At 49.3% G+C, this 18,341-nt stretch overlaps 1 long non-coding RNA gene across 1 annotated transcript; it reads right to left on the bottom strand.

Moving 5' to 3' along the window:
• Positions 1-4,583: 4,583 nt before the first annotated feature.
• On the bottom strand, positions 4,584-6,336 carry LOC117073070. The gene is made up of 2 exons (XR_004433095.1): positions 5,860-6,336; positions 4,584-4,820 (listed from the first exon to the last, which is right to left on the bottom strand). It is a non-coding gene; the product is annotated as an uncharacterized LOC117073070 (long non-coding RNA).
• Between the last annotated feature and the right edge of the window lie 12,005 nt (positions 6,337-18,341).

The following is an 18,341-nucleotide window of genomic DNA, read 5'->3' as shown; positions in this document are numbered from 1 at the left end:
TTGGCTTGAATGTAATTTTCATTCCTTGATTTACCCAACAAACACCGACGGGTTGAGCACCTGCTGTGTGTGCACTGCTGTCCTAGCTGCTGACTGCAGACAGCACGCATGAAAAAGACACAAATCCCCACCCTCGTGGAACTCATTCCATTTTCGTAAATATTAGCTTGGTGCAAAACTAATGGTGGTTTTTGCCATTTTTAATTTTTAATGGCAGAAGCCGCAATTACTTTTGCACCAACCTAATAGTAAGGCCAATTCAGAAACTTGAGTGCAATGTCTTGGATATGCAAAAAAGAAAATCAAAATGCATTCTTCAATCTCTGTAAGAGTTCTAGGTGGGGCTCAGTGGCTCACACTTGCAATCTCAGCACTTTGGGAGGCCAAGGCAGGCGGATCACTTGAAGCCAGAAGTTCAAGACCAGCCTGGCCAACATGGCAAAACCCCATCTCTACTAAAAATATAAAAATTCACAGGGTGTGTGGGCACACGCCTGTAATACCAACTACTCGGGTGGCTGAGGCATAAGAACTGTTTGAGCCTGGGAGGCAGAGGTTGCACTGAGCTAGGATCGCACCACTATACTCCAGCCTGGGTGACAGACACCATGTCTCAAATAGATTAAATTACATTAAATGTTTAAAAAGAGGTCTAAATAAGTTTTATATGCTGCCCGCCCTCAATGAGGGAACCTGGGGTACTTAACATGCCAAATGAAGGTATACTTGATCGTTATTCATAGATTTTGTATTTGATAATTTGCTTACTCACTAAAATATGTTTGTAACCCCCAAATCAATATTGTGGCACTTTTTCAGTTATTTGCAGACATACAGAGTGACATAAAATGTGAAGTGCCTGGCTGGGCGTGGTGGCTCACGCCTGTAATCCCAGCACTTTGGGAGGCCGAGGCAGGCAGATTACAAGGTCAAGAGATAGAGACCATCCTGGCCAACATGGTGAAACCCCATCTCTACTAAAAATACAAAAATTAGCTGGGCGTGGTGGGGCGTGCCTGTAGTCCCAGCTACTCAGGAGGTGGAGGCAGGAGAATTGCTTGAACCTGGGAGGCAGCGATTGCAGTGAGCTGAGATTGCACCACTGCACTCCAGCCCGGTGACAGAGCAAGACTCCATCTCAAAGAAGAGAGAAAAAAAAAAAAAAATTGAAGTGCCTGGCCAGTTGCAGCGGGTCACGGCTGTAATCCCAACACTTTGGGAGGCCGAGATGGGAGAACTGCTAGAAACCAGGAGTTCGAGACCAGCCTGGCCAACATGGCGAAACCCCATCTCTACTAAAAGTACAAAAATGTGCCAGGTGTGTTGGCACACACCTGTAATACCAGCTGCTTAGGTGGCTGAGGGATAAGAATTGCTTGAGCCTGGGAGGCAGAGGTTGTAGTCAGCCAAGATTGTGCCACTGTACTCCAGCTTGGGCAACAAACAGAGTGAGACTGTCTCAAACAAAAAAAGAAAAAAAGGTCAAGTGCATTGGCTCACACCTGTAATCCCAGCACTTTGAGAGGCAGAGGCGGGTGTATTACTTTAGGTCAGGAGCTCCAGATCAGCCTGGCCAACATGGTGAAACCCTGTCTCTACTAAAAGTACAAAAATTAGCCGGGCATGGTGGCAGGTGCCTGTAATCCCAGCTACTCAGGAGGCCGAGGCCAGAGAATTGCTTGAACCCAGGAGGTGGAGGTTGCAGTGAGCTGAGATTGCGCCACTGCACTCCAGCCTGGGCAGCAGAGTAAGACTCTGTCTCAAAAAAAAAAAAAAAAAGAAAAAAGAAAAAACATGATTGGGAAATCAAGACTGTGGCAGAGTAGAAAAAGAATGTGGCAGGGTTAGTTTATTTTCAACTAAAAATAGTTTAAAAACTATTTTTAAAGTAGTTACAGTAAGAAATGCATTGCTATTTTCATTATAAGCCTAAAAGATTTACCTGGTCACTGGGGATGTTTTCAAGTTTTAAGTTACTCTGTTTTTAACGACCCTGTTTCGTTATCCTGTTACATAACTATCTATAAACTATACATAACAAAGTTTACCATTCTAGCCATTTGGAAGTATATGGTTCAGTAGCATTCAATACACTCACATTGTTGTACAGCCATCACCACCGTCCATCCCCAGAACCCTCTATTATCCCTAACTCAAACTGTACCCACTTAACAACTCCCCATTCCTCCTTCCCCAGCCCTTGACAACCACCATTCTGCTTTCTGTCTCTATGACTTTGCCTCCTCTAAGTCCCTTATATAAGTGGAATCCTACACTGTTTTTTGTCTTTTTGTGACTGGCTTATTTCCCAGAGCCTAATGATCTCAGGGCTCACCTGCCTTGTAGCATGTATCAGAATCTCCTTCCTTTTTAAGGTGGTATAATATTCTCTCCTACACATTTTATCCATTCATTTGTTGATAGACATTTTGGTTTTTTCACCTTCTGGCTCTAGCGTATACACTGCTAGCAGCATGGGTGTACAGTTCACCCAGGATACTTTGGAAGGTTAAAAGCATTTAATTTCTCCAAAAGGCCGGATGCGGTGGCTCACACCTGTAATCCCAACACTTTGGGAATCTGAGACGGATGGAAATTCTGAGGTCAGGAGTTCAAGACCAGCCTGTCCAACATGGTGAAACGCCGTCTCTACTAAAAATACAAAATTTAGCTGGGAGTGATAGCGTGCCTGTAATCCCAGCTACCTGGGAGGCTAGGGCAGGAGAATCACTTGAACCCGGGAGGCGGAGGTTGCAGTAAGCCGAGATCGTGACATTGCACTCTAGCCTGGGCAACAAGAGCAGAACTCCATGTCAAAAAAAAAGAAAGTGCCAAGCACAGTGGCTCATGCCTGTAATCCCAGCACTTTGGGAGGCCAAGGCAGGTGAATCACAAGGTCTGGAGTTCGAGACCAGCCTGGCCAACATAGTGAAACCCCGACTCTACTAAAAATACAAAAAATTAGGCGTGTCGGCGAGCACCTGTAATCCCAGCTACTCAGGAAGCTGAGGCAGGAGAATCGCTTCAACCTAGGAGGCAGATGTTTCAGTGAGCCAAGATCGCACCATTGCACTCCAGCCCCAGCAACAGTGCAAGACTCTGTCTAAAAAAAAAAACTCTGCAAAACATTATATTTATTTAGATGACCTTGATTATGGATACTATATCCAGTTGAAAAGTGGAGTAGACATAATTTTTTTTTTTTTTTGAGACACGGTGTCTCTCTGTCATCCCGGCTGGAGTGCAGTGGCATGACCACAGCTCACAGCAGCCTCAACCTCCTGGGCTCCACTGATCTTGCCACCTCAGCCTCCGAGTAATTGGGACTAGAGATACACACACCAGTAATGGTCCATCCCACTAATTAGTGCATGCCTGACTAACTTTTATATTTTTTGTAGAGATAGGGTTTTGCCATGTTGCCCCGGCTGATGTCAAACTCCTAACCTTGAGTGGTCTGCCCATCTCAGCCTCCCAAAGTGGTGGGATTACAGGCATGAGTCATTGTGCCCAGCCCATACACAACTTCTAAAAAATTTTTCTTAACACAAAATTGGTAAACATGTTCTAAAGATTTAATGTACAGAATCACTGTATATGGTGAGTTTATGGTTTATTGTAGAAGTAAGTTTGTTTTAATCATCTTAAGAGTTTTTGTTTTTTTTTTTGAGACTAAGTCTCACTGCAACCTCTACCCTCCAGGTTCAAGCAATTCTCCTCCCTCAGCCTCACCTTCCGAACAGCTGGGATTACAGGCACCTACCACTGCGCCCAACTAATTTTTGTATTTTTAATAGAGACAAGGTTTCACCATCTTGGCCAGGCTGGTCTTGAACCCCTGACCTTGTGATCCACCCGCCTCAGCCTACCAAAGTGCTGGGATTACAGGCGTGAGCCACCGTGCCTGGCCATGGAGTTATTTTTCATTTATAATTGCTATGTTTGTAATTTTTTAACATAGCCAACAAGAAAATACACTAAGTAGATCAAATGTTAGATATAGCACTTTACAGCTGAGAGTGGGAGAAAAAGTTGAGGAACCTAAGGGAGAAGAATAAAAATGCTAGGGTGTCTGTCACTTTCACAGTGAGGAGGGCTGACATGTAGCTGTGTGAGCAGTCTATTGGAGAGAGTGGCTTTTCTAGACCATGACCATTCCCTGGCAATTTAGTTTGAACCACATTCACCTGTTGGATTACCAAGAGTACTATTAATGTCAACTGAACTAACAAGAACCCGTCTTGCAAAATTGACCACCTCAAAAAGAAATTATTTTCATTTCACCTTTAATGATTATCCAAGACCCCAGTATAACAATTAACCCAGCAGATTTTGTTCACATGAATGGCCAGAGTACAACCCTTTAAATCTTTGAATTGAGAAAAAGGCTTCAGATTTTAAGTTTTGAGAGTATTTTTCCTGCTTGATCTAGTCTACCATTGAAGCTTTCGAGTGTACTTTGTATTTCATCCAGTGATTTCTTCAGTTCCGCATTTGCCTCGTGCTCTGGTAAACTCTGTAACTGGTTGGTAAATACCTCAAGCATATCCAGAATTGCTACTGACATTTCCCTACTTTCTTTGTCAGAAGTCTCTCGAATCCCCCTAATCTTGGTTAAAATCAGTTTCCACAATTCTCTATGTGGCATTTCTTGAATTTCTTTTGGATGGGGATCTGTTGCTGGAGAATTACTGGGTTCTTTTGGAGGCGTCCCACTTCCTTGCTTTTTCATGTTTTCTGTGTCCTGTTGAAATCTGCGCATCCTGTGTAAATTGCTTCTTCCAAGTCTGTGAACTCACTTTGTTGGGGAGGACTTCTTCCTGAAAATGTAGATAGGGTGTTGGTTAGGTGGGGCACTTTGGCTTTGACTTGGGGTAGTATTGTAGGCTCTGTATGATTTCTTGGGAGGTTTAGGGTGTGGTTATTAGGGTGTGGTTGCTGGGGACTAGGAGGCTAAGGTGGGCCAGTCTTTGAGCCGGAGTGGTGGGGCTGAGCTTGCCTCTTCTTAAACCCAGGAGCGGTGTAGGCTGGCTGTGGCGTTAATGGGTTCAATTTGGGGTCCTCTAGGTGCCCTGCTCGAATCCTGGTAGTGGCAGCCCCAGCTAAGCTCGTAGTTGATCCCAGGCCCCAGACCAGGGGGTGTGATGTGGGTGAGGGCAGTTGGGGGGCAACCCACCAGAACCCAGGCCGTCTCTGCTGGTGTTTGAGGTGGTTGCCATGGGTTGGGTGGGCAGGTGACTCCCCTGGCCAGCAGGTGGCTTGTGGTGGTATCCCATAGGCTGGGCCCCAGACCCCAGACCCCAGACCTCGGGGAGGAGTGATCAGGCCCCACCGCTGGCGGAAGGGGCAGAACAGCCACCAATCCTCAGGCCCCTGGCCCATGTGCTCAAGATCCTCAGGGGACGGAGCCACCAGCGGACTGTCCTCAGGCCCCCGGGGTTTGGGCTCTGGCTGTGACAGGGAAGGACTGGTTTCCGCCCGGCTGCCGGCGGAAAGCTCAGGTGAGGCAGGGCGGGCGCGTAGTTGGCTCGCGTCTGGGTCCCGCAGGCAGCAGCGGGTTATTTATCCTTTGGGACTCCTGAGAGCGCCCGGCCTCCCTCTCCCTCCCTGGCCCTCAGCTGGCTGCGGCGGTTACCACAGGCAAGGCAGGAGCTGCCCTCGGGGCTGGACTCCGGGTGGCGGGGGCTGCAGCTAAAGCTGCAGCTGCTCAGGGCAGGGAAGCCCATGGGCTCCACGTGGGCCCCTGCAACGCCGCTGGGGAATCTCTCCGCCGCTGCCCCCTATTCTGGAGGCCCGCGAGGGTCAGGTGGCTACGGAAGTCCGTGTGGGGACTACGGAACCCCGTGGTCTCTCACTCACCCTTTCCCGGCGCGCGGGAGCTACAAGCCGTCCCCGCCTATCCGACTTCTCTGCAAAGGCTGCCTGGGTGCCTCTGCTCCGCTCCTCGAGCTCCCCGTGGCTTCTTGACTGAATCCCGCGTTCTCTCAGCTGATCTGCTGCAAGTGTGAAAACCTGCCGGCTCCTTGGGTTCTCTTCGGAGGAGAGGCGCGTGGCGGACGCATCTAGCCGGCCATCTTGAGCCTGTGGTCCTAGGTGGGAACGGGTCCCAAGTGCGCGAGTTACGCAAGGGCGTTCCCTGGAGGGTCCGGGTCGCCCCGCCCCCTCATTCCTGGGAAGGCCCCGCCCTCCCGTTCCAGACTGGACCGAAAGCTCCGTGTGCACACAGGTGTGTTAGCTAATAGAAATGGGAGCAGACTGATTACACTTTTCCACAAAAGTGTTCATTTTTCACTTTTTTTTTTTTTTTTAAGACGGAGTGCAGTGGCGCGATCTCGGCTCACTGCAACCCGGGTCCAGGGTCAAGCAATTCTCCTGCCTCAGCCTCCCGAATAGCTGGGATTATAGGCAAGCGTCACCACGCCCAGCTAATTTTTCTATTTTTAGTAGAGACGGGGTTTCACCATGTTGGACAGGCTGGTCTTGAACTCCTGACCTCGTGATCTGCCAGCCTCAGCCTCCCAAAGTGCTGGGATTATAGGCGTGAGCCACCGCGCCCAGCCATTTTTCACTTTTTATACTAGGGATTTGTGTCAGTACTCGCAGAGCCACCTTATTCTTTTTTTTTTTTTTTTTTTTTGAGATGGAGTCTGGCTCTTGTTGGCCAGGCTGGAGTGCAATGGTGCGATCTCGGCTCACCACAACCTCCGCCTCCCGGGTTCAAGCGATTCTCCTGCCTCAGCCTCCTGAGTAGCTGGGATTACAGGCGCGTGCCACCACACCCTGCTAATTTTGTGTTTTTAGTAGATACGGGTTTCACCATGTTGGCCAGGCTGGTCTCAAACTCTTGACCTCAGGTGATCTGCTCACCTTGACCTCCAAAAGTGCTGGGATTACAGACGTGGACCACCTTGCCTGGCCTGCCTTATTCTTTTTTACAGCTAAATAATATCAACATAATCATCTATATTGGAATGTCACATATTGTTAGATATTTGAAAAATCATTTATGTTGAAATATGCATTTTTATAGATGGCCTTTTGAACAGTACTGAAAAACATGATTTGGGGGTATAAATATGTTTAAATGTGAAATTTCAGAGAGATGATTTCTTTTTTTTTTTGAGAGGGAGTTTCGCTCTTGTTGCCTAGGCTGGAGTGCAGTGGCACAATCTTGGCTCACTGCAACCTCCACTTCCCAGGTTCAAGCGATTCTCCTGCCTCAGCCTCCAAGTAGCTGGGATTACAGGCGCACGCCACCACGCCCAGCTAATTTTCTATTTTTAGTAGAGACGGGGTTTCACCCTGTTGGTCAAGCTGGTCTTGAACTCCCGACCTCAGTTGATCCACCCACCTCGGCCTCCCAAAGTGCTAGGATTACAGGCATGAGCCACCGCACCCGGCCCAGAGAGATGATTTCAACAATCATTCCTTTCAAAGGTAAAGATTGGGCTGAGCACAGTGGCTCACACCTGTAATCCCAGCACTTTGGGAGGTCAAGGTGGGCAGATCACTTGAGGTTGGGAGTTCGAGACCAGCTTGACCAACATGGTGAAATCCCATCTCTACTAAAACCACAAAATTAGCTGGGCATGGTGGTGCATGCCTGTAATCCCAGCTACTTGGGAGACTGAGGCAGGAGAATCACTGGAACCCTGGAGGTGGAGGTTGCGGTAAGCCAATATGGCAAAGTGCACTCCAGCCCTGGCAACAAGAGTGAGACTCCATCTCAAAAAAAAAGGAAATGTTTTGTTTTTGTATTATAAACCTAAAAATTTAATCACTCAGGATTTTTTCAAATTTAACAATCTTGTGACAAACTATCCATAACATAAAATTTGCCAATCTAACCCTTTTTTTTTTTTTTTTTTTGAGAAGGAGTCTCACTCTGTTGCCAGTCTGGAGTTCAGTGGAGTGATCTCCACTCACTGCAACCTCCAACTCCTGGGTTCAAGCCATTCTCCTGCCTCAGCCTCCCAAGTAGCTGAGACTACAAGCGCATGCCACCTTGCCCAGCTAATTTTTGTATTTTTAGTAGAGATGGGGTTTCACCATGTTGGCCAGGATGATCTCAATGTCTTGACCTTGTGATCCGCCCGCCTCAGCCTCCTAAAGTGCTGGGATTATAGGCATGAGCCACCACGCCCAATCTGCCTCTTTAGCCTAGGCTGGAGTGGAGTGGTGCCATCTGGGCTCACTTCAATCTCCACCTCCTTGGCTCAAGCCATCCTCCCACCTTAGCCTCCCGAGTAGCTGAGACTATAAGATCGCACCACCACGACCAGCCAGATTTTTACTGTAGAGACGGGATTTCACTATGTTCCCCAGACTGGTCTCAAACTTGGGAGCTGAATCCATCCACCCACCTCTGCCTTCCAAAGTACTCGGATTACAGGCGCTAGCCACCGGAACCAGGCCATTCTAACCATTTGGAAGTATACGTTCAGTAGCAGTAAATACACTCACATTGTTGTGCAACCATCACCACCATCCATCTCCAGAACTTTCTATGATCCCTAACTGAAACTCTGTAACCATTGAACAACTCCCCTTTTCTTCGTCCCCCAGCCCCTGGCAACCACCGTTCTATTCTACTTTTTGTCTCTGATTTTGCCTCCTCTAAGTCCCTTATACAAGGGGAATCATACAGTATTTGTTTTTTTGTTACTGGTTTATTCCAGGTAACCTAATATCTCAAGGTTCATCTGTGTTGCAGCATGTGTCAGAATTTCCTTCCTTTTTAAGGTGGAATACATCTCAGCACGGTGGCTCACGCCTGTAATCCCAGCACTTTGGGAGGCCAAGGCAAATGGATCACCTGAGGTCAGGAGTTCAAAACCAGCCTGGCCAACATGGCAAAACCCTGTCTCTACTAAAAATACAAAATTAGGGCCATGCGTGGTGGCTCATGCCTGTAATCCCAGCATTTGGGAGGCCGAGGCAGGCGGATCATGAGGTCAGGAGTTCGAGACCAGTCTGACCAACATGGTGAAACCCCGTCTCTACTAAAAATACAAAAAGTATATAGCCGGGCGTGGTGGTGTGCACCTGTAATCCCAGCTACTCAGGAGGCTGAGGCAGGAGAATTGCTTGAACCCAGGAGGTGGAGGTTGTAGTGAGCTGAAATCACGCCACTGCACTCCAGCCTGAGCAACAGAGCAAGACTCTGTCTCCAAAAAAAAAAAAAATACAAAATTAGCCAGGCATGGTGGCGCATGCCTGTAATCCCAGCTACTCTAGGGAGGCTGAGGCAGGAGAATAGCTTGAACCCAGGAGGCGGAGGTTGCGGTGAGCCGAGATCACACCATTGCACTCCACCCTGGGCAACAAGAATGAAACCCCATCTCTAAATAAATAAATAAATAAGCAAGCCAGGCATGATGGGGCACACCTGTAATCCCAGCTACTCAGGAGGGGGAGGCACAAGAATCACATGAACCTGCGAGGTAGAGATTGCAGTGAGCTGACATCTCACCACTGCACTCCAGCCTGGGTGACAGAGAGAGACTCTGGGAAAAAAAAAAAAAAAAAAAACTTCCTTCCTTAAGAAGATAGAATAATATTCCATCATATGGCCAGACCACATTTTGCTTATCCAGTCATCTGTTGGCTATTTGGGTGTTTCCAACTTTTGGCTTAGTGAGTGCACTGCTAGCAACATGGGTATACAGCTCACCCAGGATATTTTAGAAGATTGTTAGCATTTATCTCCAAAGTTTATATTTGATTAGATGACCTTGATATGGACAACATATTTAGCTGGAAGGTAGAATACATACACAGCTTCTAAATTTTTTTTTTTTTTTTTTTTTCTGAGGCGGAGTCTCGCTCTGTCACCCAGCCCGGAGTGCAGTGGCCAGATCTCAGCTCACTGCAAGCTCCGCCTCCTGGGTTCAGGCCATTCTCCTGCCTCAGCCTCCCGAGTAGCTGGAACTACAGGCGCTCCCCACCTTGCCCGGCTAGTTTTTTGTATTTTTTTTTTTTTAGTAGAGACGGGGTTTCACCGGGTTAGCCAGGATGGTCTTGATCTCCTGACCTCGTGATCCGCCCGTCTCGGCCTCCCAAAGTGCTTTTTTTTTTTATTATTTTTTATTTTCTTGAGACGGAGTCTTGCTCTGCCGCCCAGGCTGGAGTGCAGTGGCCGGCTCTCAGCTCACTGCAAGCTCCGCCTCCCGGGTTCACGCCATTCTCCTGTCTCAGCCTCCCGAGTAGCTGGGACTACAGGCGCCCGCCTCGTCGCCCGGCTAGTTTTTTGTATTTTTCTTAGTAGAGACGGGGTTTCATCGTATTAGCCAGGATGGTCTCTATCTCCTGACCTCGTGATCCGCCCGTCTTGGCCTCCCAAAGTGATGGGATTACAGGCTTGAGCCACCGCGCCCGGCCTTTTTTTTTTTTTTTTTTTTTTAAACACAAAGTCTTATTGCCCAGGCTGGAATGCAGTGAGTTGATCTCAGCTCACTGCAACCTTCGCCTCCCAGATTCAAGCAATTCTCCTGCCTCAGTCTCCCAAGTAGCTGAGATTACAGGTGTGTGCCACCACACCTGGCTCATTTTTGTATTTTCAGTAGAGACAGGTTTTCAACATGTTGGCCAGGCTGGTCTTGAACTCTCGACATGAAGTGATCTGTCTGCCTCAGCCTCCCAAAGTCCTGGGATTACAGGTGGCAGCCACTGTGCCTGGCCTAAAAAATTTCATAACATCAGCCGGGCGCGGTGGCTCAAGCCTGTAATCCCAGCACTTTGGGAGGCCAAGACGGGCGGATCACGAGGTCAGGAGATCGAGACCATCCTGGCTAACACGGTGAAACCCTGTCTCTACTAAAAATACAAAAAAAACTAGCCGGGCGAGGTGGCGGCACCTATAGTCCCAGCTACTCGGGAGGCTGAGGCAGGAGAATGGCGTGAACCCGGGAGGCGGAGCTTGCAGTGAGCTGAGATCTGGCCACTGCACTCCAGCCTGGGTGACAGAGCGAGACTCCGTCTCAAAAGAAAAAAAAAAAAAAAAAATCATAACATCAAATTGGTAAAAATGTTCAAAACTTAATGCTCAGAATAACCAGACATGGTGAGTTTATGGTTTATTGTACAAGCATTGTTTTTGTTTGTTTTTTGAGATGGAGCCTCACTGTGTCACCCAGGCTGGAGTGCAGTGGCACGATATCGGCTCACTGCAACCTCCACCTTCTGGGTTCAAGCGATTCTCCTGCCTCAGTCTCCCGAGCAGCTGGGATTACTAACGCCCACCACCACACCAGGCTTTTTTTTTTTTTTTGTATACTTAGCAGAGAAGGGGTTTCACCATTTGGGCCAGGCTGATCTTGAAGTCCTGACCTTGTGATCCACCCAGCCTTGGCCTCCCAAAGTGCTGGGATTATAGGCGTGAGCCACCACGCCTGGCCAAAGATATTTGTTTTAATCATCTTAGGAGTTTTCTGTCATTCAGGCTCACTACAGCCCCAACCTCTCAGGCTCAAGCAATCTTCCCACCTGTGTCTGAATAGCTAGGACTAGAGGCTGACACCCACCATACTTGCCTAATTTTTATCCTATTTTTGATACAGTTAGAGTCTCTCACTTTGTTGCTGAGGCTGGTCTTGAACTCCTGGCCTTAAGCAACCCTCCTGCCTCAGCCGCCCAAAGTGTTGGGATTATAGGCATCAGCCGCTGTGCCTGCAGTTTTGTTTTGTTTTTTGTTTGTTTTTGAGACAGTCTTCTCTGTCACCCAGGCTGGAGTACAATGGCATGATCTCGGCTCACTGACATCTCCGCCTCCTGTGTTCAAGCAATTCTCCTGCCTCAGCCCCCTGAATAGCTGGGACTACGGGCATGTGCCACCACACACAGCTAATTTTTGTATTTTTAGTAGAAATGGGGTTTCACCATGTTGACCAGGCTGGTCTCGAACTCCTGACTTTATGATCTGCCCACCTCGGCCTCCCAAAGTGCTGGGATTACAGGCATGAGCCACCGCACCCTACCTACAATTTTTACATCTGTAATTTTTCAACATAGCAAATGGGAAAATACACTAAGTAGATCAAATGGTAGATATAGCCCTTTTCAGCTGTGAGTGGGAGAAAAAGTTAAGGCACCTAAGGGAGATGAATAAAAATGCTAGGGTGTCTGTCACTTTCACAGTGAGGAGGGCTGACATGTAGCTGTGTGAGCAGTCTGTTGGAGAGAGTGGCTTTTCTTTTTTTTTTTTTTGGTGAGACAGAGTCTCGCTGTCTCACCTAGGCTGGAGTGCCGTGGCGCAATCTCGGCTTACTGCAACCTCTGCCGGCTGGGTTCAAATGGTTCTCCTGCCTCAGCTTCTCGAGTAGCTGGGACTAGAGGCATGCATCACCACACCCGGCTAATTTTTTTTGTATTTTTAGTAGAGATGGGGTTTCAGCATGTTGGCCAGGCTGGTCTTGAACTCTTGACCTCAGGTGATCCACCCTCCTCAGCCTCCCAAAGTGCAGGGAGCCATCTCGCCTGGTAGAGAGTGTCTTTTCTAGACCATGACAATTCCCTGGTAATTTAGTTTCAATTACAGTCACCTGTTAGGATTACCGTGCGCACTGTTAACGTCAACTGAATCAAATCCTCTTTTCCATGACTGCTGCCTAACAAGAATCCATCTCAGCTGGCCTGGTGGCTCACGCCTGTAATCGCAGCCCTTTGGGAGGCCAAGGCAGGTGGATCACCTGAGGTCAGGAGTTTGAGACCAGCCTGGCTAACACGGTGAAACCCTATCTCTGCTAAAAATACAAAAATAAGGCAGGTGTGGTGGTACACGCCTATAGTCCCAGCTATTCTGGAGGCTAAAGCAGGAGAATCTCTTGAACCTGGGAGACGGAGGTTGCAGTGAGCCGAAATTGTGCCACTGCACTCCAGCCTGGGCAACAGAGCAAAAACTCAGTCTCATAAAAAAAAAAAAAAAATCGATCTCACAAAATTGATCATCTCGAAAAGAAATTATTCTCATTTTACTTTAATGATTATCCAAGACCCCAGTATAAGAATTAACCCAGAAGATTTTGTTCACATTAATGGTCAGAGTATAACCCTTTAAATCTTTAAGAAACATGCTTCAGATTTCAAGTTTTGAGAGTTTTTCTTCTACTTGTTCTAGTCTATCATTGAAGCTTTTGAGTTTGCTTTGTATTTCATCCAGTGATTTCTTCAGTTTCAGAAGTGTCCTTAGGTTGCTTTTAGGAATATCACTGAAGTTGATAATTTTTTCCTGTAGAACGGTAACTACTTCATCTTTTTTCTCTGTTGTTTTTCAAATGATGCTTGCATTATGCCCATCAACTGTATAATCTCTTTTTTTTTTTTTTTTTTTTTTGAGACGGAGTCTCACTCTGTCGCCCAGGCTGGAGTGCAATGGCGGATCTCAGCTCACTGCAAGCTCCGCCTCCCGGGTTCCGCCATTCTCCTGCCTCAGCCTCCCGAGTAGCTGGGACTACAGGCGCCCGCCACCTCGCCGGCTAGTTTTTTGTATTTTTAGTAGAGACGGGGTTTCACCGTGTTAGCCAGGATGGTCTCGATCTCCTGACCTTGTGATCCGCCCGCCTCGGCCTCCCAAAGTGCTGGGATTACAGGCTTGAGCCACCGCGCCCGGCCAACTGTATAATCTCTATGTTCAATTCTCTCTCCAAAATATCTTCTGTTTCTTTTGGATGGGGATCTGCTGCTGGAGAATTACTGGGTTCCTTTGGAGGTGTCCCATTTCCTTGCTTTTTCATGTTTTCTGTGTCCTTCCGTTGAGATCTGTGCATCCTGTGAAAGTGGCTTCTTCCAAGTTTGTGAACTCGCTTTGTAGGGGAGGACTTCCTCCTGAAAATGTAGATAGGGTGTTGGTTAGGTGGGGCACTTTCGCTTTGATTTGGGCTAGTACTGTACGCTCTGTATGATTTCTTGGGTGGCTTAGGGTGTGGTTATTAGTAGAGCCTGTGGTTGCTGGGGATTAGGAGGCCAGGTGGGCCAGTCTTTGGGCCCCAGTGGTGTCCTGATCTTACCTATTCTTTAGCCCCAGTGTATGCTGGCTCTGTCATTAGCGGGTTATGGGGAGTGATTCGTGTGCCTCTAGGTGTCCTGCTCTAACGCTGGTAGTGGCAGCCACTGGCTGGGGGTGTGGCTAATCCCAGGCGCCAGGGCAGTGGGTATGATGTGGGAAGTGTAGCTGCAGTTGGTGGCGGGGGTGGGGAGGGGGGACGGACGGCAACCCTCCGGGACCCAGGCGGTCCCTGCTGGTGTTGGAGGTGGCTGCCCAGGTTGGGCGGGCAGGCGAGTCCCCTGGCCTGCGGTGTTATCCGCAGGCTGGGCCCCTGACCTCAACAACCGGCGAGGAGTGGGAGGAGTGTTCAGCCGCCAGCGGTGGCGGAAGAGGCCGAATAGTAACCAATCCCCAGGCCCCTGGCCCCCGTGCTCAAGTCCTCAGGAGGCGAAACTGCCAGCGGGCTGTACTGAGGGCCCCAGGGTTCCGTGGCTAGCTAGGACGGACAGAGAAGGACTGGTCCCCAGGAAAGCTCAGGCGGGGCAGAGAAGGCAAGCGGTTGGCTTGCGTCTGGGTCCCGCGGCGGCGGTGGGGTTGTTTGTCCTTTCGGACGTATGAAAGCGTCCGGCCTCCCCGCTCCCTCCCTGGCCCTCCCCTGGCGGGGGCTGCAGCTGCAGCTACTCAGGGCAGGGAAGCCCGTGGGCTCCTGCAACGCCGCTGGGGAATCTCTCGGCCGCTGCCCTCTATTCTGGAGGTCCGTGAGGGTCAGGGGGCTGTGGAACTCCGTGGGGGGACTGCGGAGCCTTGGGGTCTCTCACTGACCCTTTTCCCGCGCGCAGGAGCTACAGGCCGTCCCCGCCGATCCGATTTCTCCGCGCAGGCTGCCTAAGTGCCTCTGCTGCGCTCCTCGGGCTCCCTGTGGCTTCTCGGCTGAATCCCGCGTTCTCTCAGCCGACCTGCTGCAAGTGTGAAAATCTACCGTCTCCTTCGGTTCCCGCCGGAGAGGAGCGTGCCGGGTGCATCTACCAGGCCATCTTGAGTCTGTGGGAACAGGTCCTAAGGGCGCCAGTTACTCAAGGGCGTTCCCTGAAGGGTCCGGGTCAGTCCCACCCCCTTCACTCTCGGGAAGGCCCCGCCCTCCCCTTCCAGACTGGTCTGCAAGCTCCGTGTGCACACAGGTGTGTTTGCTAATAGAAATAGGCCGGGCGCTTGAACCCGGGAGGCGGACGTTGTAGTGAGCCGAGATCGTGCCACTGCGTTCCTACCTGGGCTACAAGAGCGAGACTCCATCTCAAAAAAAAAAAAAAAATCATTTACGTTGATGTATGCGTTTTTATGGATGCTTTTTTATTTTATTATTATTATTATTATTATTTTGAGATGGAGCTAACTCTGTCACCCAGTCTGGAGTGCAGTGGCGAGATCTCGGCTCCTGCAAAGCAAAAACTCCGTCTCCAAATAAAAGAAAGATGAATTAACATGCTAGGGTGTGCTTGGCACAGTGTGGTTCACCCCTGCAATCCCAGAACTTTCGGAGGCTGAGGCAGGCAGATCACTTTGAGTTCAGGAGTTCAAGACCAGACTAAGCAACATGGTGAAACCCCGTTTCTACAAAAAAGTACAAAAATTAGCCAGGAGGCCGGGCACGTGGCTCAGCCCCTGTAATCCCAGCACTCTGGGAGGCCCAGGTGGGCAGATCACCTGAGGCCAGAAGTTCAAGACCAGCCTGACCAACATTGGGAAAACCCATGTCTACTAAAAATACAAAAATTAGCCGGGTGTGGTGGCGGGTGCCTGTAATCCCAGCTAATCGGGAGGCTGAGGCACGAACCTGGGAGTCAGAGGTTGCAGTGACCCGTGATTGCACCATTGCACTCCAGCCTGGGCAACAAGAGCGAAACTCCGACCAAAAAAAAAAAAAATTGGGCCGGGTACGGTGGCTCAAGCCTGTAATCCCAGCACTTTGGGAGGCCGAGACGGGTGGATCACGAGGTCAGCAGATCGAGACCATCCTGGCTAACATGGTGAAACCCCGTCTCTACTAAAAAAAAAAAAAATACAAAAAAAAAACTAGCCGGGCAACGTGGCGGGCGCCTGTAGTCCCAGCTACTCGGGAGGCTGAGGCAGGAGAATGGCGTGAACCCGGGAGGCGGAGCTTGCAGTGAGCTGAGATCCGGCCACTGCACTCCAGCCTGGGCGGCAGAGCGAGACTCCGTCTCAAAAAAAAAAAAAAAAAAAAAAGCCGGGTGCGGTGGCTCAAGCCTGTAATCCCAGCACTTTGGGAGGCCGAGAAGGGCGGATCACGAGGTCAGGAGATCGAGATCATCCTGGCTAACACGGTGAAACCCCGTCTCTACTAAAATACAAAAAACTAGCCGGGCGAGGTGGTGGGCGCCTGTAGTCCCAGCTACTCGGGAGGCTGAGGCAGGAGAATGGCGTGAACCCGGGAGGCGGAGCTTGCAGTGAGCTGAGATCCGGCCACCGCACTCCAGCCTGGGTGACAGAGCAAGACTCCGTCTCAAAAAAAAAAAAAAAAAAATTAGCCAGGGGTCATGGCTCATGCCTGTAGTCCCAGCTACTTGGGAGACTGAGACTGGATAATGGCATAAGCTCGGACAACGGAGACTTCAGTGAGATTGCACTACTGCACTCCAGCCTGGGATACAGAAAGACCATGTCTCTAAATAAATAAATAAATAAACAATAAAATGCTACTGCGTTTGTCAGGTTTACAGTGAGGAGGGCTGACATGTAGCTGTGTGAGCAATCTGTTAGAGACAGAGTGGCTTTTCTTATATATATTTTTTTTTGAGACAGAGTCTGGCTCTGTCGCTCAGGCTGGAGTGAAGTGGACGGATCTCAGCTCACTGCAAGCTCCGCCTCCCGGGTTTACGCCATTCTCCTGCCTCAGCCTCCCAAGTAGCTGGGACTACAGGCGCCTGCCACCTCACCCAGCTAGTTTTTTGTATTTTTTAGTGGAGATGGGGTTTCACCATGTTAGCCAGGATGGTCTCGATCTCCTGACCTCGTGATCCGCCCCTCTGGGCCTCCCAAAGTGCTGGGATTACAGGTTTGAGCCACCGCGCCCGGCCCAGAGTGGCTTTTCTTGACCATGACAATGTACTTCAGCTACATTCACCTGTTACGATTACTGTGCCTACTGAATTCGGTACTGATCAGATTCAGTAAATGAATCAGATCATTTTTACACAACTGCTGCATGATAACTAATCTTGCAAAATCGACTATCTCTAAAGGAAATTATTTTTATTTTGCTCTAACGATTACCCAAGACCCCAGAATAAGAATTAACCCAGCAGGTTTCGTTCACATTAATGGCCAGTGTACAACCCATTTTCTTTAAAGTGAGAAAAATGCTTCAGATTTTGTGTCCTGAGAGTTTTTCTTCTATTTGTTCTAGTCTATCATTGAAGCTTTTGACTGTACTTTGTATTTCATCCAATGATTTCTTCAGTTCCAGAAATACTCTTCTGTTGAATTTTAAAACCTCTTTCTGGCAGGTAATCATCTCATATGTCTCCCCAACTCTTTTCCTCATTTCTTTGTGTTCTCGTTCAAAAGACTCTTCCATGTTGATGACCTTCTTTACAATCAGTCGGGTCAATTCTCTGCTCAATTTTCTGTTTGCGCTTTCCTGAATTTCTTTTGGATGGGGATCTGTTGCTGGAGAATTACTGGGTTCTTCTGTAGGCATCACATTTCCTTGCTTTTTCATGCTTCCCGGGTCCTTCTGTTGAGATCTGGGCATCTCGTGGAATAGTCACTTCTTCCAAGTTTGTGAATTCACTTTGTAGGGGAGGACTTCTTCCTGAAGATGTAGATATGATATGGTTAAGTAGGGGACCTTGGCTTTGGTTTGGGGTAGAAGTGTAGGCTCTGTACATTACTTGAGTGACTTAGGGCGCGGTTATTAGTGGAGGCTGTGCTTGCCTGTTCTTGAGCCCCAGAGCAGAGTATGCTGGCCCTGGCCTTAGTAGGTTCAGGGGAGCGATTCGTGGGCCTTTTCCTGGGCCTCTAGATGCCCTGCTCGAATGCTGGTAGTGACAGTCCCTGGCTGGGCGTGTGGCTGATCTCAGGCCCTGGGGCAGCAGGAGTGATGGGCGGGAGGGGCAAGCGAGTCCCCTGGCCTGCGTGGTGGTATCGGCAGGCTGTGTCCCAAACCCCGGGGAGGAGAGTTCAGCCGCCAGCGGTGACGGACAAAGCCCGCAGCCACCAGTCCCCAGGCCCCTGGCCCGTGTGCTCCAGTCCTCGGGGGATGGAAATGCCAGCGGACTGTCTTCAGGCCCCCAGGGTTTGGGCTCTGGCTGTGACAGACAGGGAAGGGCTGGTCCCCAGGCTG

Source organism: Trachypithecus francoisi, unplaced genomic scaffold, assembly GCF_009764315.1.
Source record: "Trachypithecus francoisi isolate TF-2019V2 unplaced genomic scaffold, Tfra_2.0 Lachesis_group4, whole genome shotgun sequence".
In the NCBI taxonomy this organism is placed as follows: Eukaryota; Metazoa; Chordata; class Mammalia; order Primates; family Cercopithecidae; genus Trachypithecus; species Trachypithecus francoisi.
The sequence above is the reverse complement of the archived record's forward strand: the minus strand, read 5'-3'. Positions and strand labels throughout refer to the sequence as shown.